Source organism: Saimiri boliviensis, chromosome 2 (assembly GCF_048565385.1).
Source record: "Saimiri boliviensis isolate mSaiBol1 chromosome 2, mSaiBol1.pri, whole genome shotgun sequence".
In the NCBI taxonomy this organism is placed as follows: Eukaryota; Metazoa; Chordata; class Mammalia; order Primates; family Cebidae; genus Saimiri; species Saimiri boliviensis.
This window is the reverse complement of record NC_133450.1, coordinates 187,656,478-187,678,782: the sequence shown is the minus strand read 5'-3', so window position 1 is coordinate 187,678,782 and position 22,305 is coordinate 187,656,478. Positions and strand designations below refer to the sequence as shown.

At 42.7% G+C, this 22,305-nt stretch overlaps 1 protein-coding gene across 4 annotated transcripts in view; it reads right to left on the bottom strand.

The window, feature by feature from the left end:
• Positions 1-22,305, bottom strand: part of RUSC2 (RUN and SH3 domain containing 2) — a 71,415-nt gene that overhangs the window by 16,407 nt on the left and 32,703 nt on the right. Inside the window, exon 1 of one of the 4 annotated variants that reach the window (XM_003943807.4) lies at positions 7,386-10,963. The exons of the other annotated variants lie outside the window; for them this stretch is intronic. The gene's annotated coding sequence lies outside the window, so the exon portion shown is untranslated. Of the gene's footprint in view, positions 1-7,385; positions 10,964-22,305 lie in introns of those variants that run through there. 4 annotated transcript variants of the gene reach the window in all.

Sequence of the window (22,305 nt, the reverse complement as noted above, 5' to 3'; positions counted from 1 at the left end):
AGTTTACAGACCAGGGGAAATATCATGAATAATATCACGAACTCATAGCAATATGCTATAATTTTGCAAGAAGCATATTAAAAATAATATGGTATCATCTGACCAAGGGACTTATCTCTGGTCCCCTTTATCCTCCTATAAGCCCCAGAATATTTGTACCTCTCTGATGACTGTGGGCTAAGTATCCTTACTATCCTTACTGCTATACTAGAACTTCTGGAATGCAGAGACTGAGTTGGGCATTAGGGTGAATGCAAGTATGATGTCAACCTCTTCCTCCTCAATGAGGGGTGGGGGAACCTATTTTTGTGTCTTTTGTATTAGTCTAACACATCACACAAGATAAACATGAAAGGCATAATACATTCCTAACATGTCTAGCTCAGGATACAGATGTCCTGAAGTGCCCAAATGCTGCCCAGTTTTAGCTTAGAACCTTCACTACTGGGATCTACTAGAAAGTCTTCTCTTCCCAGTTTTACCTTTTACAGACTAAAGCAAAGCTCCCTCTTGTTCAAGGTCTCCTGGTGCCAAGGACACGGCCCATCCTGAGCTTCTCTGGTCTCTTGGCTGCCCAGCGGCAGTGTGGCCCGCTCAAGTTCTAGTCTCCTGTGTTTCTACGTTCAGGTCTCAACAGTCTTCATTCCCTCTGACTCTTCACATGTAATGTTCCAAATTCATTCATATCCCTTCCCTTTTTATTCCTATCATTTCCTTTTCACTCACTCTGAGTCTAAATCCCCCATTGCCCTTCTCTTATTCATCGTTTAACTGAATCTTTAACACCATTAATTTCTTCAAATTTAATTCATTAAAATCATAGGGTCCTAGCTCGTCATGTGGAACGTGGTAAAGCCTAAGGCAACTCACATATGCTCAAGGACATGAACAATGCACAAAAAAAATCATGGTTAATAAATATACGTCCAAGGGACAAGGTATTAAAATGTAATTGTGTTAAATTTAAGCAGCAATTATTCTTGCTTCCTCCTCCCCTTTCTGAGAGGAAGGCAGGTTCCTCTGTTGAACTTCCAAGCCTTTGTGTGTTTACTGGGCTAATGGGTAGAGATGTAGAAGGGCAGATACTAAGAGAGTCTAACCTGAGCTACGAGATTAAGGGTTATCGAAGAAAACGTAGGAGTAAATGATGTTTATTTTCTTGGATTAGGTGATAGTTTCTTAGATATGACACCAAAGGCACAAATGACAAGAGAAAAAACAAAAGTGGGACTCCATAAGAACCAAAAACCCATGTGCTTCAAAGGATATCACCAAGAAAGTGAAAAGACAATCCATAGAATGGGAGAAAATATTTGCAAATCATATACCTGATAAGTGGCTTCTAATCAGAATATATAAAGAATTCTTACAACTCAACAATAAAAAGACATATGAGGCTGGCATGGTGGCTCACACCTGCAATCCCAGCACTTTAGGAGGCCAAGGCAGGCAGATCACAAGGTCAGGAGATTGAGACCATCCTGGCCAACATGGTGAAACCCTGTCTCTGCTAAAAATATAAAAATTAGCTGGGTGTGGTGGCGCGTGCCTGTAATCCCAGCTACTCGGGAGGCTGAGGCAGAATTGCTTGAACCGGGAGTTGGAGGTGGCAGTGAGTCGAGATCGTGCCACAGCACTCCAGCCTGGCAACAGAGTGAGACTCCATCTCAAAAAAAAAAGAAAAAGAAAAAAAGACATGTCTGTTTAAAACATGGAAAACTGTCTGAATAGGCATTTCTCTGAAGACATATAAGTGGCTAATCAGCACACAAAAAATTGTTCAACATCATTAGTCATTAGAGAAATAAAAATCACAATGAGATACTACTTCACTCCAGCTGAGATGGATAAAATAAGAAATACAGACAATAACAACTAGCAAATGATGATGATGTGAAAAAACTGGAACCCTGAAACATTGCTGGGGGTATTGAAGAATGGTACAGCTACTTTGGAAAAGTCTGACAGTTCCTCAAAATGTTAAACATAGTGTCATCACATGACCCAGCAGCCACACTCCTGGGTACATACCCAAGAAAAATGAAAACACATGTTCACACTAAAGTTTGTATACAAATGTTCATAGCAGCATTATTCACAGTAGCCAAAAAATTGGGCACCATCGAAGCCAGCCACAAAGGGCTTTTATGATGTATTATTCCATTTATATGAAACGTCCAGAATAGGCAAATCCATCGAAATAGAATGTCCTGAAATCAGGCCAGGCCTAGTCAGTGGCTTTTGCCTGTAATCCCAGCACTTTGGGAAGCCAAGGCAGGCAGATCATTTAAGGTCAGGAGTTTGAGACCAGCCTGGCCAACATGGCGAAACCCTGTCTCTACTAAAAAGACAGAAATTAGCCAGGCGTGGTGGTGGACATCAGTAATCCCAGCTCCTTGGGAGGCTGAGGCAGGAGAATCGCTTGAACCGGGGAGGCAGAGGTTGCGGTGAGCCAAGATTACGCCACTGGGAGACAGAGGAAGATTCCGTCTCAAAAAAAAAAACAAAAAACAAAAAACAAAAAACAAAAAAAAAACCCAGCATATACAGTTTGACACAATTTTTGTAAATAAACATGTCTACATGCATAGAAAACCTGTTTACATGTGCAACAAACTGTTACCAGTAACTAGCTCTGTTGAGTGATCTGGATTATTTTTAATTGCATTCTTTTTGCTTCATCTGTATTTTCTAATTTGTATGTAATATCCATTTTGTGCATACTTTAAGCAATTTTTTTTCTTTTCCTTTTTTTTGAGATAGGTTCGCACTCTGTCACCCAGCCTGGAGTGCAGTGGTATGATCATGGCTCACTGCAGCCTTACCTTCCCAGGCTCAGGTGATCCACCATCAGCCTCCTGAGTAGCTAGGACGACAGGTGCGTGCCACCATGCCTGCCTGGCTTATTTTTGTATTTTTTGTAGAGACAGGGTTTCTCCATGTTGTCAAGACTGGTCTCCAACTCTTGGGCTCAAGTGACCCACCTGCCTTGGCCTTCCAAAGTGCTAGGATTATAGGTGTGAACTAACATGCTGGGCCTAAACAATTTTTTAAGGGGGTTTCTCTTTACACACATACTAGGTTTCCCCCAGAATCCAGGCCATAATCTAAGGCCTGGACTAAACGGAGTATGGAGAACTTTCTTACACAGATAGCAGTAATTTTAGGGCTACCCATGGGTTGCAGCCATTATTGACCTTCAGTGAGTACCTTTTCTTCCCTTTTAAAGCATCATTTTCAAGAGGCATTCACAAGTATCACATAAAAGAATTTATGATTCTACCCACACAACCATTACTAGGACATACATGCATTCATATGGAAAAACTGACACACACATACTGAATGCAGAAAGCTGACTCTAAATCAGGGATGAGGAACAAATGCATGTGGGAGGTGATGATGGTGCCCTGGCTGGAGGGCACTCACAGTTGTATTATAATGTGATGTTGACAGATCTGTCTCCCAGACTGGAGCACAGTTCCAAGGTTGGAGACTGCAATATAGTAAACTATGCTTGGAACACAGTAGGTGCTTGGTTATTAGTTGACTACTTTACCCATCAAAAAAAAAAACACTGAGTTGTTAGTCATTTTATGATGGAATTACAGGAGTTTTAACATTTATTCTGCATACAAGTCCTCTGTCAGATATATGCCTCATGAATATTTTCTCGTAGCCTATGGTTTAACTGTATTAAAATATTCATAAGGCAAATATTATCTATTTTCTTAACTGTGTTTTTTGAGAAATAGAAGTTTTAAATTTATCAAATTTAAATTTATCAGTTTATCAGTTTGTTTCTTCTATGGTTAAAGCTTTCTGTATCCTAAGAAATTGTTATCTATCCTAAGATCATAAAGAAATATTCCTATGTTTTATTCTAAAAGCTGTACAGTTTTAGCTTTTACATTTAGGTTGTATTGAATCCTACTAAGTGTCAAGCTGTTTTACTGATTGATTTCATTTTATTTTATATTTCTGTATCTCAGAGAAGATCTTATTCCTTTCTGATCTCCACACAACCAAGAGAAATGCCCAGGAATGGCTCCTTCACAGGCAATTCCAATTCAGCCATCTAAGGGGAAGTTCTGCAGGCATCTCATAAAATTTTCTACTCGTGCTTTGCCTGCCCCATTCATATTTTTTTACAAAGCACTTTTTATGTATGTCATATCTCATTGATCCTTATATCAACTTACCAAAGGAGGCGGAGCCATCTTCATTTTTAAAAATAAGGAAATTTACACCCAGAGAAATGAAATGACTTGCCCAAGACCACTCAGTGAATAAATAACAGAATTAAGATTAGACTCAGGAATCCTAACTTTTGACCTTTTTTCTTGATCAGTTAAGAATATAATGAGAGTAGGCTGGGCACAGGGGCTTATGCCTATAATCCCAGCACTTTGGGAGTCCCAGACAGGCAGATCATGAGGTCAAGAGATTCAGACTGGCCGGGTGCAGTGGCTCAAGCCTGTAATCCCAGCACTTTGGGAGGCCGAGACAGGTGGATCACGAGGTCAAGAGATCGAGACCATCCTGGTCAACATGGTGAAACCCCGTCTCTACTAAAAATACAAAAAATTAGCTGGGTGTGGTGGTGCGTGCCTGTAGTCCCAGCTACTCGGGAGGCTGAGGCAGGAGGATAGCTTGAACCTGGGAGGCAGAGGTTGCAGTGAGCTGAGATCCAGCCTGTACTCCAGCCTGGCAACAGAGCGAGACTCCATCTCAAAAAATATATATAAATAAGAGTAAACTGTACATATGACACCACAGAGAACATTTACTGAGTATGTATCTCAGAATTATTTCCTGGGAGTGACTTTTTCTACATCAAGACAAGTGGCCCATCTCCTCTAATGAAGGTGAAGAGGAAACACTGAGCTGGAAGAGCTCATTTCAGACTTTTTAAATCCTGATTAAATGGAGAGACATGGAAGATGAGGATGGGGAAGAAACAAAGGATTCAGAAGAAGAAAGTAGAAGACAACTCTTTCAGAAGATGAACTCTCTATGCCTACCAGGTAGAGTGGAATGGTGGGCTCAGCCAGTATAAAGTTATGAGTTCTTGCTCTCCAAAATCAGGAACAGCTTTCTATGAGAGCCCTTTTCCTGGCCCTTGTCCCAAATGGGTGTCTCTTGTCCTATTATAATACTATTTATTAGTGATCATTTATTAAACATTTATATGTTTACATATCGTATATATATCATCTCTAAATGCACTGTCATGTTTTCAAATAGGCATAATCCTTCCCATTGTAAAGATGAGAAAACCAAACTTAAGAGTGTATAAGTAGTTTGCCCACATTTACACAGCTGAGATGGGATTCAATCCCAGGTCTGCCCAATTCCTAATTATTTCCAAAGAAAATGATTGGGGCCACACTCTCTCTCTCTTTTTTTTTTTTTTTTTTTTTTTTTTTTTTTTTTTTGAGACAGAGTGTCGCTCTTGTTACCCAGGCTGGAGTGCAATGGCGCGATCTCGGCTCACCGCAACCTCCGCCTCCTGGGTTCAAGCAATTCTCCTGCCTCAGCCTCCTGAATAGCTGGGACTACAGGCACGCGCCACCATGCCCAGCTAATTTTTTGTATTTTTAGTAGAGACGGGGTTTCACCACATTGACCAGGATGGTCTCGAACTCTCGACCTCGTGATCCACCCGCCTCGGCCTCCCAAAGTGCTGGGATTACAGGCTTGAGCCACCGCGCCCGGCCCACACTCTCTTCTTAAAGTCCTTGCAATTACTCTGCTCCCAGAGCAGCTGCTTCCTACCTGTTCTGGGTAGACCCACATTTCCGCCTTCACTTACACTGGCTATGTCTACCTGCCTCTCTAGTCTATGAACCTACAGTTCCTTTCATAGTGTCCCCAGGCTCTGATAACACTTGTCAATTCCACCTCCTGCCCCAGTTCCCAGCTGTCATCTCCCCGCCCCATTCATGGTCCTAAGGCTCATTTTTCCCTGCTCTGTGGTTCACACTCCTAGACAATTCCTGGGAACAAATACACTGCCATAACTATCCAGTGTATTCCTTAACCACATACTTGCACAGCATGGCACTGCTCTCTCCTATTATCCTGTGTTTTTGAACCTTCCACCAAGGTGTTTATTAGAAATGGGAATTTTAATTATTTTTTACCAACAGCTTTGTTGGCCAGGCTAGGGTGCAGTGATGCGTTCATAGCTCACTGCACCTTGAACTCCTGGGCTCAAGTGATCCTCCCACCTCAGCCTCCTTAGTAGCTGAGACTACAGGCACACACCACAATGCCTGGCTAATTTTAAAATTTTCTGTAGAGACAGGGTTTCACCATGTTGCCCAGGCTGTCTTGAACTCCTAGGCTCAAGTGATCCTTCCGCCTCAGCCTCTCAAAGTGCTAGGATTACAGGCGTGGAAATGGGAATTTAAGCAACTTTTTCTACCTGCTCAGCAATGGAGCAACTCCGTGCAAGAAAACCCCAGAAAAAAAGATTTCCTCTAGCTTTGGTCATCAATGTCTTTCTGCCAGTCATAGAACCCCTGTCTTTTTTGGCCTTCTGAATAAAGACAGGAGAAAATGGTCCTCAGCTGCCATTCTCTAGCAATCTGACCTTGACTTGAGATCCTGATGAGGGGCCTCTGTAGGACTGATAACCCTTTTCCTGACTGGTCCTATCCTGGGTAGGGTCAAAGGGAGGAGGGCAGGAGGGCAGATTTGGGAGTGTTAGCTTCTGCTCAGGTCTCTTCTTGAAGGCTGACTGTAACAGGTCAGGTGCCCTAGGCATTACAGACTGTCCCTGCCCCTCCCATACACTGTGGGGCACCCTGGTCAGTGTTCTTACTCCATCCTTACCCGGAGCCTGGTGGCTCCCATAGCACCAGAAGATGTGGTATATGTATTTATGTGCATGTATGTATTTGCATGTATATGTATGTGCATGCAGGTATGCATGAGTGTGGAGAGAAAGGCTTCCCAGCCCCTCTTCTTGAAAGCTGCCTGGATCCTCGCATGTTTTCCATCATAAACTTACGGTAGCTGCAGGGGTGTCTCCTCCCATTAAGCCTTTGTTTCTAGATCTGACTCCCCCATCCCTGACCCATACTATAGCAGCTTCATTAGAAATGCCCAAAAAGTAAGGATGAGATCTGCTTCTTGATAAAATAGCATAAATGACATTAGCCCAAGCCTTGGCTTTTCCCCATCTCTGCACCATAGCCCAAATGTATGCATGGATGAGCTTGTCTAATGCTTGTGCTCCTGCACGTTCCCCCCACCCCCCACTGCCCCCCTCTCCCTTTTGGAAAGACAAAGCCAATGCTCAGAAGCCAGAGCCCAAATGTGCTGATCGGTATCCTAGCATCTCTGCCCTGCCCCTCCCCCAGCCCCCTGAGCCATACCTCTGTCAGGAGCCTTGAGCTAGACCCCGATGCATCTGTTCCTTTTGCACTCCGACCAAGCTCTACCCCGACAGTTCCTGCTGAGACACTATTCCACAGGACCACACAGGGGAACTGCACCGATTTCCTAAGATCTGATTTCTGCTAATACAATGGCATTGTTGCTAATGCAGGGAGGCTGCGCAATCCCAGCCCCAGTCTCTGTGCTGCTGCCGCGGCTGCTGGTGCTGCGGTGACGTTGCTGCTAAAGGAAGGGGGAAGGGAAAGGAGCAGGCAGGCCCACAGTACAGCCACTCAGCCTCCCTCCCTTCCAGTCCCTGTGGGCCCTTCAGCCTAGGGAAGGGGGAGGGTAGTGAAAGGAGCCAGCCACAGAGGGCAGTCAGTGCTGGAAGATGGAGAACTCTCAAGACAGCAAGGAAAAATGGGGAAAGTTGCATCTAGCTCCTTTCTTGTCCTTAGGCATTTCAGGGAAGATGTCTGAGCAGAACCTTTGAGCGTCCTTCCTTCCTTCCTTCTTTAAGCTCCTTTTATATCTTAGCCAGAAACCTCTCCCTCCTCTTTTTGCCCATTGTGAAAGACTCTGTTTTCCAGCTTTTTCCTCTAACCAGGATTCCAGACTAGCCTCAGGGTGGGGCAGTCAGCTTGGGAGGGGATTCCTGAAGCCCAGAAGGGAGGCAGCAGGGACCAGTCACCATTCTGCCAGCAGTAACACCCAGCTCAGTCCTGGTGGATGGCCCACGAGTCTTAGCACTGGCCTTTCTAGAGACGTGGGGCTGTGGGAAGGCTTCTATACCCTGGGTGACGGTGAAGTCTTAGGACCAAGGAGGCTGCAGGCCTTCTTCCTAACATGGTATTCCATTCAGTTCCTTGGGTCTTCAGAGGTCTACTTGCTGTGGCTGAAGTGGAACTGGCCCCTCTCGCATTCGTAGGTTCTTGGTCAGTGCTGAGCTGGGTCCAGCTGGATTTGTGTGGAGGCAGAATCCCTCAATCCAGGCTGAGAGGCCAGAAAGCCTATCTTCCCAGGGAAAGGAGGGCAGGGGACAGGGAGTGGTCTCTCCTAGGCCACAGAAAAATCTCAGTTCTGCCTGGAGACCTAGAGTCCTCCGCCCCTTCCCTGCTCCACCCTTCTCAGGTTCTGGGCCAATTCTGTGGGAATTAGGAAAAAATGGAGAAACTGCAGCTAGAGCCAGTTGTACAGGAAGAAGTGGCATGGTCTCTGTCCACTTTGTGCCACTGGTCCCTACACTTGAACACAGAGATGGTCTCAAGCGGGGCTTGGTCCCCAAGCACTAGCCCTGCCTAGAGCTCCTCCCAAGGTGACTACTATCTGGGCTCCCCAGCCACGCCCTCAGATTTCAGGTCCTTATAAAGAAGCCTTTGGAGAAACCACTAGCCAAGACCATAACAGCTAACCCTCAGGATCCATGAGAGATATAACTTTTCTTTCCCTTTCTTGTTTCTCCTATTCCCTATGACACCCATGTGTCCACTGACACCATGCTGAACTGAATCCACTACAGAGAGAACACAAAGACACAAAGACTCATCTCCAGCCTTGACTTGTTTGAGCAGCCATGGCCCCTTGATCCTATAAAGGAGGAAACAGTGAGGAAGGAAAGGAAGGAGGGAGGCTGCTGTTCGTAGCCAACCATTAGCGGTCCTCTCAAGGAGGCTGAAAGGTGTGGAAATGGTGTCACTTGCCTTCCTCTCTCCTAGCTGATACAGATCACAAAGTGGGGTTAGATAAGCCTCTGTAGGTTAGGGCATCAATCTTTATGACCAAGCGCCTGGAGTTTGAGCTGCTTATTGTGAGAGCTCTGGGCCCAGGGTCTTTGTCTCTGAAATTTCTGTGAGGCTAAGTCATGCATTGCACTGGACAGCCAGTGTTTCCAATTGCCTATGGAGGGTGGCAGCTCTCAGACTTCTAGTGCTTGGCTTAATTCACCACATCACAGACCACCTTGCCACTTACTTCCCAACCACTGCTGCTAAAGATCTAGGGCTTTTGAGGAAAGATCAAATTATTTTCCAGCCAGAAACAAAACACAAATACTGTTACGTTATACACCTTGACCACCTCCTAACTGGTCTCCACACCTGCAATTGACTTTCTAGTACTACCAGATTCATTTCCCCAAAGCACTACCTTTCTTCAACATGTCACTCCTCCTGCCCTTTTTAATGGTTTCTCATTACCCAAAGAATCAAGTTGAGCCTCCTCATTTTGGCTTTCAAGGTCATCCATCTTGGCTGTCTACCCTTTTTTTTTTTTTTTAAAGTTTCGCTCTTGTCATCCAGGCTAGAGTGCAGTGGTGCGATCTTGGCTCACTGCAACCTCTGCCTCCTGGTGTCAAGTGATTCTTATGCCTCAGCCTCCTGAGTAGCTGAGAGATTACAGACACCCGCTGCCATGCCTGGCTACTTTTTGTAGTTTTAGTAGAGACGGGGTTTCACCATGTTGGCCAGGCTGGTTTCAAACTCCTCACCTCAGGTGATCCACCTGCCTCAGCCTCCCAAAGTACTGGGATTACAGGTGTGAGCCACCGCGCTGGCCTCGGCTGTCTATTCCACTCAACCTTACTTTCTACATCCCATCATGTAGTCCTTGAAACATGTTTCAGAAACTCATTTCCACTTGGCTGCATTTGTTCATTCAGACTCTCCTTCCTGTTACACTTGGCCCTGCTCAAAATTATCCAAACCTACTAGGCCCACAGCAACTCCTCCATCAAGTCATCTCTTATTACCCCAGAGCCAGAAGCAATCTGTTCTCTGAACCAGTGGTTGCAGGTTGTTGATTTTACAGAACTCCCACAAAAAACAGGGGGATCAATATCGGATTGCCAACTTCTTACATTGTCAAGTAGCATCATTACAAAAAGCTTTACATCAATGATCACCATTTCATAAGAAAAAGCATACTGTACTTTTCTCGTTGCATTGCATACTGATGGCAAACTTCATCAGCAACTAGCATCAGTTCCTGAGAAGTTTTGATTAAGTAAATCATGCCACTTAATATGCTTATTGTTCTTTTTTGCATATCTGCCTTAACATCTCTCCTAGACTGCAAAGTCTGAGTTACATTCATCTTAGCATCTCCATTATCCAGTACATAAGACAATATCATTTTTACTTTGTGTTTTCCATAAAACCTAGCATAGTGCTTGGCATATTCAAGGTGTCTTTAGCTTGGCATATGGAAGTCTTGTTGAATAAGAGTAATCTAAAAAGAGATGCTCCTTGTGTGTAAATCAGAATAAGTGGTGGGTAGACTTGACTCAACAGGCATGGAAGAGGAGACTCTGTTTCTCATAAAAAATCTGTTAAAAAGAAACTTTGGCAGCCAGGTGCGGTGGCTCACGCTTGCAATCCCAGCACTTTGGGAGGCCAGAGTGGGCCAAGCACCTGAGATCAGGAGTTCAAGACCAGCCTGGCCAACATGGTGAAACCCCGTCTCTACTAAAAATACAAAAATTAGCCAGGCGTGGTAGTAGGCACCTGTAATCCCAGCTATTCGGGAGCCTGAGGCATGAGAATCGCTCAAACCCGGGAGGCAAAGATTGCAGTGAGCCAAGATCATGCCACTGCACTCCAGACTGGACAACAAGAGCAAGACTCTATATCTTAAAAAAAAAAAAAAAAAAAAAAAAAAGCAGCTTAGGCAACAAAGGAGTAATTCTTCACAATCTAGGGTTAGGCAACACATTCTTAGACATTATAGCAAACATACAAGTGACAAAAGAAAAAAAACCTTTGACTTGCTGCTGGCAAAATGAAAAAAAAAAAAAAAAAACAGATAAACTGGACTTCACAAAAATTTAAAACTTTTGATCTTCAAAGGACTCAATCAAGATAGTCAAAAGACAATTTGTGAGAAAATTTGCAGATCATATAGCTGATAAGGGACTTATATCCGGAATAAATTTAAAAACCCTTACAACTCAGTAATAAAAAGACAAATAAAATAGGCAAAGGGGGCCAGATGCAGTGGCTCACACCTGTAATTCCAGCACTTTGGGAGGCCAAGGTGAGTGGATCACATGAGGTCAGGTGTTCAAGACCAGCCTGGTCAACATGGCAAAACCCATCTCTACCAAAAAAATGCAAATATTAGCTGGGTATGGTGGTGCACAGCTGTAATCCCAGCAACTCAAGAGGCTAAGGCACAAGAGTGGCTTGAACCCAGGAGGCGGAGGTTGCAGTGAGTTGAGATCATGCCCCTGCACTCCAGCCTAGGCGACAGAGTGAGACTCTGTCTCAAACAAATAAATAGGTAAATAAATTAAAATAAAAATGGGCAAAGGATTTGTGTGTGTGTGTGTGTGTGTGTGTCTGTGTGTGTATTATTTGTAGAGATGGGGGTCTCACTATGTTGCCCATGCTGGGCTCAAACTCCAGGGCTCAAGTGATCCTCCTGCTTTGGCCTCCCAAGGTGCTGGGATTATAGGCATGAGCCACCATACCTGGCTGGGCAAAGGACTTGAATAAACATTTCCCCAAAGAAGATACACAAATGGTCAAGCCCTTAAATAAACAAATGCTTAACATCATTAATCATTAGGCAGTACAAATAAAAACTGAAGTGAGATACTACTTGACCCCAGTAGAATGGTTAAAATTAAAAAGACAGGCAATCACACATATTGACAAAGATGTGTAGAAAACAGAACCCTCACACAGTGCTGAGGGCACTGCAAAATGGTGCAACCACTTTGGAAAACAGTTCTGGCAATTTCTCAAAATGTTAAAGAGTCACCATATGACCTAGCAATTCTGCTTCTAGGTATATACCTACAAGAAACAAAACAAAATCCACACAGAAGCTTATGTATGAATATTCCTGGTAGCATTATTCATAATAGTAAAAAACTAGGAGCAACCAAAATGTTCATCAACAGAAGAAGGGATAAATAAAACATGGTACACACAATGAATTCAGCAATAAAAGGGAATGAGGTCCTGATAAACGCTCCAACATGGATGAACCTTGAAAACATTATGCCAGGTGAATGAAGAAACACAGAAGGTCACATATTGTTTCATTCCATTTACATGATACGTCCAGACAAGCCAAATTTATAGAGACAAAAAGTAGATCAGTGACTGCCAGAGGCTGGAGAGACAGAGAGATGGGGAGTGCCTGCTAATGGGTGCGAGGTTTCTTTTGGGAATGATGAAATGTTCCAGAATTAGACTATAGTCATAATTGCACAACTCTGAATATACTAAAACGATTGAATTGTATGCTTTAAATGGTGAAACGTATGGTATGTCAATTATATTTCAATAAGGCTGTTAAAAACAGTGGCAGCAGCTACAGGAGTTTGAGTGGTGTTGCTCAGCTCCACAGAGGCAGAAATATTTGAGAATCCCATAACTGGGGGTGTGGGTGAAAGGTAGAATGTCAGGTATACCAGAAAGCAGAGGCTGTCACTGCATGTCCATCCACGGACATCAGAGCAAGCTCTCTTTTTTCAACACCAAATTCCTTTTTTTTTTTTTTTTTTTTTGAGACAGAGTCTTGTTCTGTCACCCAGGCTGGAATGCAGTGGCATGATCTCGGCTCACTGCAATCTCTACCTCTTGGGTTCAAGGGATTCTCATGCCTCAGACTCCCGAGTAGTTGGGATTACAGGCCTGTGCCACTATGCTTCGCTAAGTTTTGTATTTTTAGTAGAGATGGGGTTTTGCCATGTTGCCCAGGCTGGTCTCAAATTCCTGAGCTCAAGCAATCCACTGGCCTAGGCCTCCCAAAGTGCTAGGATTACAGGTGTGAGCCACCACACCCAGCCTCGACACCAAAATTCCGTTAAAAATGGACTCTTAAAACTCTCTCACTACTTTCTCCTTCACCGTTTCTTATCCACCAGAATTTTTTCTTACAACATTTGAACTTTGTGAAGCAGTTATAATTTTTAAACTTATAATATTGGAATCATCCGACACTCTCAGTCATCATTTCCTATTCAACTCCTCTTTTCTCTTTGGCTTTTTTTTTTTTCTTTACTTTGTCACCCAGGCTAGAGTGCTGTGGTCAATCTTGGCTCACTGTAACCTCCACCTTCCAGGTTAAAGTGATTCTCGTTCCTCAGTCTCCCAAGTAGCTGGGATTACAGGTGCATGCCACCATGCCCACCTATAGTTTTGTATTTTTGGTAGAGTTGGGGTTTCACCATGTTGGCCAGGCTGGTCTTAAAAGCCTAAGCTCAAGTGATCTGTCCACCTCAGCCTCCCAAAGTACTGAGATTATAGGCGTGCGCCACCAAGCCTGGCCCTCTTTGGCTTCTATAAACCAATCCTCCTAGTTCTGCTTGTTAGATAATGCTTTCCTCATTGTTTAATAAAACAATACCTGGCCTGTATTTAAATGCAAATTTATAGCAAGGCTCAGACCTGAAGTCTTTTCAGCCTGACCATCTTTAATGTTTCCCATTATTTTTTCTTTTGATTTCCAAATCTTATATTCTTCCTGAACTTCCAGAATCAAATCTCCAATAGCCTATCAGATATTTATTATTACCTCCAATTCAACACATCTAAAGCAAAATCAATTTTTTACATTTCAAATTAGGTTTCTTAGACTGCTAGTAACACAAACTTGAAAATAAAAGAATCATCTGGACTCTCTCTTACATTCAGACAATTACCAAGTCATGCTGAGTCTTCCTTCCAATGTTTCAGGCACTGACTTAATAATAATTTTTTAGGTTTTTACTATGCTTCTGCTACCATGATAAACATTTACTTACATTATTTCATTTAATCCACATAACCACTCTCTAAGCTAGGTGTTATTATCCTTACTTTATGAATGAGAAGTCTGAGGCTCAGGGATATTAAATAATCTTCCCAGTGTAACTCAGTCAGTAAATGTCTAAGCTGGGACTCAGATAAAGACCTGTCTGATTCCAGAGTCAGTATGCTTAACCACTTCCTCTACTGCCTCTCCAGTTCCTAACTCAACTCTATCATCCAAATTCAGGCCTGTATTACCTCTCCTCTGAATTATTACATAGTCTTCTAACTAGTTTCCTTATCTTCATTGTCTCTTGGTTCCCAGCTATGACATATACTGGCACAAGAGTAATCTCAACTTCCTTCAAAAAGTCACTCTACTACTAAAACATCTTCAGTGGCTCCCTGTCTACAGGATAAATTCAAATTCTTTAATGTGGTGTTCAAAGTTCCTTCCTACCAGCCAGGCACAGTGGCTTACACTGGTAATCCCAGTACTTTGAGAGGCTGAGACTGGCAGATCACTTGAGGTCAGTAGTTTGAGACCAGCCTGGCCAACATGGTGAAACCCTGTCTCTACAAAAATACAAAACTTAACCAGGCATGGTGGTGTGTGCCTGTAATCCCAGCTGCTTGGGAGGCTGAGGCAGGAGAACCACTTGAACCCAGGAGGCAGAGGTTGCAATGAACCGAGATCTTGCCACTGCATTCCAGCCTGGGTAACAGAGTGAGACTCAGTCTCAGAAAAAACAAAAACAGTAACAACCAAAAAAACCCCCCAAAGTTCCTTTCTACCTATCCAACCACATTCACGTCACATGCCGAATATACTCTGAATTCTGAGTTTTGGCTCACTCACTGGTAAGATAGCCTGAATGCTCTCCCTATTCTCCCCTACTCTTTAAGGAGGTAGCTCAAATTCTACCATTTTTGGAAGCTCTTGTTTATCACAGAAATCCTTCTCTTAAACTTCTTCAATACCAATTATACATTCAACTTATTTGGTACAAAGACTTGGTCATTTTATTATCTCTTGATGACAATACACTTCTAGAGGGTAGAGCTGTCTTATACATTGATGGGTAATTCTGAGCACAGGGCCTTGCCACATAGTAGAGGACCAATTATGTTTGATAAAGCTACTGAATGACTGGCTGGGTGTGGGGCTCATGCCTGTAATCCCAGCCCTTTGGGAGGCTGAGGTGGGTGGATTGCTTGAGCTCATGAGTTGAGATCAGCCTGGGTAACATGGTGAAACCCCGTCTCTACAAAAAGTACAAAAATTAGTTGGGTGTGCTGGTGTGTGCCTGTAGTCCTAGGTATGTGGGAGAGTGAGGTGGGAGGATGGCTTGAGCCCAGAAGGCAGAGGTTGCGGTGAGTGGAGATTGCGCCATTGCCCTTAGGACTGGACAACAGTGCAAGACCCAGAAATCAAAAGCAAAATCAAAGCTACTGAATGGATGGCAAGCACGCAGGCTAAATGGAGCCCAGCTGGCTTTGAGAAGGTCAGCCTCTCCTGAGAATAGCATATTTGATGAAGAAGAAGAAGGTAAGGAAGAAGAAAAACTGAAAGCTGAGCTTTAGTAAAGTGCTTAGTAAATAAATCTTTAATGCCAAGATCTTAAACCCTTCATTACACTCCATGCTCATTCTGAGGATGGAAACATGACTGAGCAGCTATGTCTTTAGTCAATACATTCCCTCCATTTATATCCACAGTCATGACCCTGGAGCAAAGGTTGTAAAGGTTGCAACGTGCTAGCCTGTCATATCTTGTGTGTCAATAGGTTTATGTGGGTCGCACAGTAAAAATGCCATCATAAACATTAGCAAAGGCTGCAAAGTGACAGCCTGACTGTCACATCTAGTATGTCAATAGGTTTTATGTGCTTTGCATAGTAAAAATGCCACCATAAACATTTTGGAGATTTCTAGAAAAAAATCTAGATTTCCAGCTTGTCTTGCTTGAAAAAAACCAAAAGACCTGGCCACACTATGTGCTCATTCCTAAGTGATAACAATCAGCTGGAGCTGAGAAGTGGCTCCCCTCATTAGATGAGCACTTTGACATGTTCCCATCACTCCTCATGGCAGCTTCACTGGTTCTTTTTACTCATTTGCATTATTTGTCTGGCTCTTATAAGGCATCTGAGTTTACAACTCTTACCCCAGAATAGCAGTTATGCTTTTTCTTTATATCTCTACCCTTCTTGATTTACCTTATATTTCCACAATTATGTTCACTGCAATATTACAACATTGCAAAATTAAGAATATTCTAGATATCCAATGAAAAAACGGCTAGTGAGCTACCCATGCAATGGAACATAGTGGAACGATACAGATTGTGTTTACAAGGTATATTCAATGGCATAGAAAAAGTCTTTTAAGCTAATTTATTTATTTATTTTCTTTTTTTAATTTTTAAAATTCTTTAAAAAAAAAGTTTTTTAGAGATGGGGCTCTCACTATGTTGGCGAGGTCTATCTTGAACTTCTGGCCTCAAGTGATCCTCCCACTGTGGCCTCCCCAAATGCTGGGATTACAGGTGTGAGCCACCCCACCCAGCCCTTTTAAGCTAATTTAAAAAGCAGGATATCAGTGCTTTGAGAGGCTGAGGAGGGAAGACTGCTTGAGCCTATAAGTTCGAGACCAGCCTGGGCAATAAAGTGAGACCCTGTCAACACAAAAATTTAAAAATTAGCTGGGTGTGGTGGTGCATGCCTATGGTCCTAGCTACTTGGGAGGCTAAGGTAGGAGGCTGACTTGAACCCAGGAGTTTTGGGCTCCAATGAGCTATGACAGCATCATTGCACTCCAGCATGGGTGAGATTCTATCTCTTTAAAAAAAAAAAAAAAGATATCAAATTATACAAAGAGCCGGACGCGGTGGCTCAAGCCTGTAATCCCAGCACTTTGGGAGGCCGAGGTGGGTGGATGACGAGGTCAAGAGATCGAGACCATCCTGGTCAACATGGTGAAACCCCGTGTCTACTAATGGTGCAAAAAATTAGCTGAGCATGGTGGCGCGTGCCTGTAATCCCAGCTACTCCGGAGGCTGAGGCAGGAGAATTGCCTGAACCCAGGAGGCGGAGGTTGCGGTGAGCCGAGATCGCACCATTGCACTCCAGCCTGGGTAACAAGGGCGAAACTTCGTCTCAAAAAAAAAAAAAAAAAAAAAAAAATTATACAAAGAGAATTCTGCTTCCGACGTTATGTCAAAACATTACAGGGCACCTTCCACTGCAAAATATGAGATCCTATATAATATATGCTTATTTTTTATGTTTTTTAAGAGACAGGGTCTCACTCTATCACCCAGGCGGGAGTGCAGTGGCCCAATTACAGCCTGCTGCAATCTTGAGCTGGGCTCAAGTAATTCTCCCGCCTCAGCCCCTGCAAGCAGCTAGGACTACAGGAATACACCACCATGCCTGGCTAATGTTTAAACTTTTTGTAGAGATGGCATCTTGCTATGTTGCCCAGGCTGACCTTGAACTTCTGGCCTCAAGGAATCCTCCTGCCTCAGCCTCTCAAAGTGCTGGGATTGTAGGCATGAGCCACAATGTCTGGGCAATACATACTTTTAAAAGCATTTCAGGTCTCTCAGTATATAGGAGACATCTGTGTGACTACTCTACACAATCCCCCGAAAGGGGAAAAAATCATGAGCTGTGCAGTAAGCAAGGGGCAGGACCAGGGTTCCTTGTGGGTCAATTCCCAGAGCTTCACTGCAGCCAACATGACAAGACTGAGCCACTGGAAAGGTGAGGAAGCTAAACCTGAGAGTCTTGCATTAAGCAGAAACTGGGAAGCTTGAAGGAAGTTCATCATGATCCACAGTAGATGGTGTTCCACAACTGGCAAAAGAAGATAGGAATTTTCTCTGGGGGAAAACATTTCCCAATTTAAGTCAACAGAATTCTCAAAATTAAAGAGCAACAAAAATTAGTTTATAATAATCACAAAGATCCGATCAGCAAATAACAGAGAAAACAATAAATACCTAGAATGTAAGAACTTCTCATACCAAAACTGTCAGTTACAGAATCTATATCAGCTGTGTGTGAAATGTTTTAAAATAAAAGATAAATCTCAAAGTTGACTAGCAATAAATTATTAGAAATAACCAGGAAGATCTGACAAAGAACCAAATATGTTTAGAAGTTAGAAATATAATTTAAATAAAATAAAAACTCAGCCAGGTATAGTGACTCACACCTGTAAACTCAGCATTTTTGGAGGCTGAGGCAAGAGGATCACTTGAGGCCAGGAATTTGAGACCAGCCTGGGCATCATAGCAAGACTGGGTCTCTACATACATACACACAAACATACATATGCAAGCAAGCAAGCAGACTCTGGTGGTGCACACCTGTAGTACCACCTACTTAGAAGGCTGAAGTGAGAGGACTATTTGAGCCTGGGAGATTGAGGCTAAAGTGAGTGATCGCACCACTGCACTCCAGCTTGGGTGATACAGCAAGACCTTGTCTCAAAAAGAGAAAAGAAAAGAAAAGAACAAATTTAACAGCAGAAAAGACAAAGTTGAAGTGATAATTAGTGAACCGGAAGACATCTGAAGAAAATCACATAGAACACAGCACAAAAAGAGAAAGAGAACAGAAAAGTGAATGAGAAGTTAAGAGATAGAATGAAAATGTTTAACATACTTCTAATCAGAATCATTGGTAGAGGATCAAAGAGAGGTAATATTTGAAGAGATAATGGTAAGTAATATTCCAAAAGTTATTAGAAAACATGAATCCATAAATTCAGGAAGTAAAACTATCTCAGTACTGTATAAAAAATATCATTAACAAGTGTTTAAAATGTACATAGGTAAAAATTTTTTGTGTAGCTTTTATTTTGTTTTGAGACAGGGTCTCTCTATCTTTTGCCCAGGCTGCCAGTGGCATGATCCTAGCTCACTGCAACCTTGAACTCCTGGTCTCAAGTGATCTTCCTGCCTCAGTCTCCTAAAGCTCTGGAATTACAGGCATTAGACACTGCACCCTGCCACGTAAAATCAGAATGCAATGACTTTAATAGTTACAAGATGAGGAAATATCTGTTTGTATGTTGTATGATCCTAGACCAGTTACCTTGCCTTTCCCTGCCCCTACTTCCTGTAGAATGGTGATAAAAATAATACCAACTACATTAAGTGAATTAATACTATCAAGCACTTAAATTATGCCTGACATACAGTAAATACCCTATAAGTGTAATACTATTGTCAAGTGATGAGATACTGGTTAATACCCAAAAGCCCCACAAAGGAGATTATGCAACTCTGACCAAAATAGGATACTAACCTTGGATAAATGTGAAAAGACTGGATATGGATACCTTTCTCCACTCCTCAATACCAGTATCCTCCAGAACTTAACAGTCTAGGCAGCTTTCCTAAGCAATAGAGAGACCCAGCAGTGCTCAAAATAAAGCAGACATGAACATAAGCATTGGTTACTGAGTCTTCCTGTGCATGGACCAGGCTACTTTATGGGAAGTTGAAGGCTAGGGGGAAACATATGCCTGCTGCTATAGATCTGAACAGTGGCCTATTCAAAACAATACATGAAAGTGCTCTGTCAACTGACCATTTTATAGAAATTTAAAGCACTGTTATTACTCCAAAAAATTCTAGAATCTCACTCTGCCCTGCCGTCACTCAAGTAGCTGAGACTACAGGCATGTGCCATCATACCCAGCTAATTTTTGTATTTCTTTTCTTTTGGTAGACAGGTTTCATCATGTTGCCCAGGCTTGTCTCAAACTCCTGGGCTCAAGCAATCCACTCACCTAGGCCTCCCAAAGTGCTGGGGTTACAGGCAGAAACTACCACACCTGCCCTAAAAAATATGTTTAAAAGCTGGCCAAGGCTTCCTGGAGTGCAGTGGCACGATCTTAGATCACTGCAACCTCTGCCTCCCATGTTCAAGTGATTCTCCGGCTTCAGCCTCCTGAGTAGCTGCAATTGCAGGTGTGCACCACCACACCAGGCTAATTTTTGTATTTTTGGTAGAGACAGGGTTTCACCATGTTGGCCAGGCTGGTCTTGAACTCCTGGCCTTAGGTGATCCGCCTGCCTTGGCCTCCCAAAGTGCTGGGATTATAGGTGTGGGCCACTGCGCTTAGCCAAAAATTCTTTTTAAAGGAAAAAAAAAAAAAAATAGAGATATTGATTAAAGTTTGTAGAAGTAGTGATTATACTCCCAGTCCCCACCAGATAAATCCCCACTGAATAAATAAGCCAGACTTATTTATTCCATCTCTACCCCTGGTAGATGATTTTTCTGCAGAAACTAAACTACCTCAGAGAAAACAATGTCAAATACAGACTTTGGGGGTTTCCCCACAAAAAAAAGAGGCCAGCCTGTTGCACCTGCCCACCAGACAATTTTGCCAGTTGATACGTCTTTCCACTCTTACAGAACCTCCAGTGTTTTTAAATGGCTCATTTTTAAATCAGCAGCCAAGGGATCATCAGGCTTTTGAGGACAGCCTCCAACAGAAAACAAAGAGTACAACAAAAACAGAAAATAGGAGTCTGGGAGAAACAACACAGAACAAAACAAGATAAAACCCAATACGTGTGGTCATCTTGTCACTTTATTGATGATGCTAATTTTGAACCAACCATTTGTTAAGATAGTATCTATCAGGTTTCTCCACTGTAAAGTTACCGTTTTCTCCTCTAATTAATAAGCAATCTATAGAGAGATTACTTTTAGATTGGGTAAATAACCTGTTCCCCATCAGACTTTTATCCAATCATTTTCGCATCCATTGATAAGTTTTGTCAGAATCAGTTGTTTACTATGATGGTTAAAAAAATGAGGTTTTTGTTTGTTTGTTTGTTTTTTCCTGAGGCAGAGTCACATCCTGTTGCCCGGGCTGTAGTGCAGTGGCACAATCTTGGCACACTGCAACTTCTGTCTCCCACAGCCTTCTGAATAGCTGGGAATACAGGCATGTGCCCCATGCCTCGCTAATTTTTTGTATTTTTAGTAGAGACAGAGTTTCACCATGTTGGCCAGGCTGGTCTTAAACTCCTGGCCTCAAGTGATCCACCCGCCTTGGCCTCCCAAAGTGCTGGGATTATAGGCACGAGCCACTGAACCTGGCCGAAAAATGGGAATTTTATATTATTCCTTCTACAGTTATTAGTTGGCATTCTAACATAATAAAGCTTTCTCTTTTCCTTCCTTTCTTAATTTATTGATTTAGTATAAATACGGACCCCCGGATTTTAAAAAAGTCAGTGGGTCATAATTTATTACTGATTTTGATGCTCAGACTGCCCCAGATTTGGCACTATTTGGCTTAATTTTTTTTTTTGAGACAGAGTCGAGTTGGTTTCCGTAGGCTGGAGCACAGTGGCCCTATCTTGGCTCATTGCAACCTCCGCCTCCTGAGATCAAGCCATCCTTCCACCTCAGCCTCCTGAGTAGCTGGAACTACAAGCACATACCACCATGCCTGGCTAATGTTTGTATTTTTTGTAGAGACAAGGTTTCACCATGTTGCCCAGGCTGGTCTCAAACTCCTGGGCTCAAGGATCCAGCCACCTCAGCCTCCCAGAGTACTGGGATTAAAGGCATGAGCCACCATGTCCAGCCACTATTTTCATTGTGAAGACCTTTATTGCTCTGTATGAAGTTTTAAAAGCTGACTACTTATTTTGCAATAATTTAGATTTATAAAAAGTTGCAAAGATAGTTCAGAGTTCCTGTACATCCTTCAATCAGTTCCACTAATGTTACCATCTTACATAATCATGTTACATTTGTTAAAACAAAGAAATTAACATTGAGTACATTACAATTAACTGAACTTACAGACTTTATTTGAATGTGGCTGGTTTTTTCACTTATATCCTGTTACTTAGCTTTATAAAAAACCAAAATATTATAATTTTATAAAACATATAAGCTAATTAAAAACAAAGCCAGCCTCACAAAAGATATGCAGATGTATAGTGCAGGCTGCAAATAAACAGCTTAGATGTTGTTAATAAGTACAGTTTAGGAAAGAAAAGTTGAACAGTCAAGACAAGGAGTAGTTTTGGGAACTGTCCAAGAAGGTAATTTTTAGTAAAGTAAGCAGTACTAATAAATAGGACTATGATTTTAGTACACCTCTGTGCCTGGTCTTCCCAATGATCACTCTGCTGACC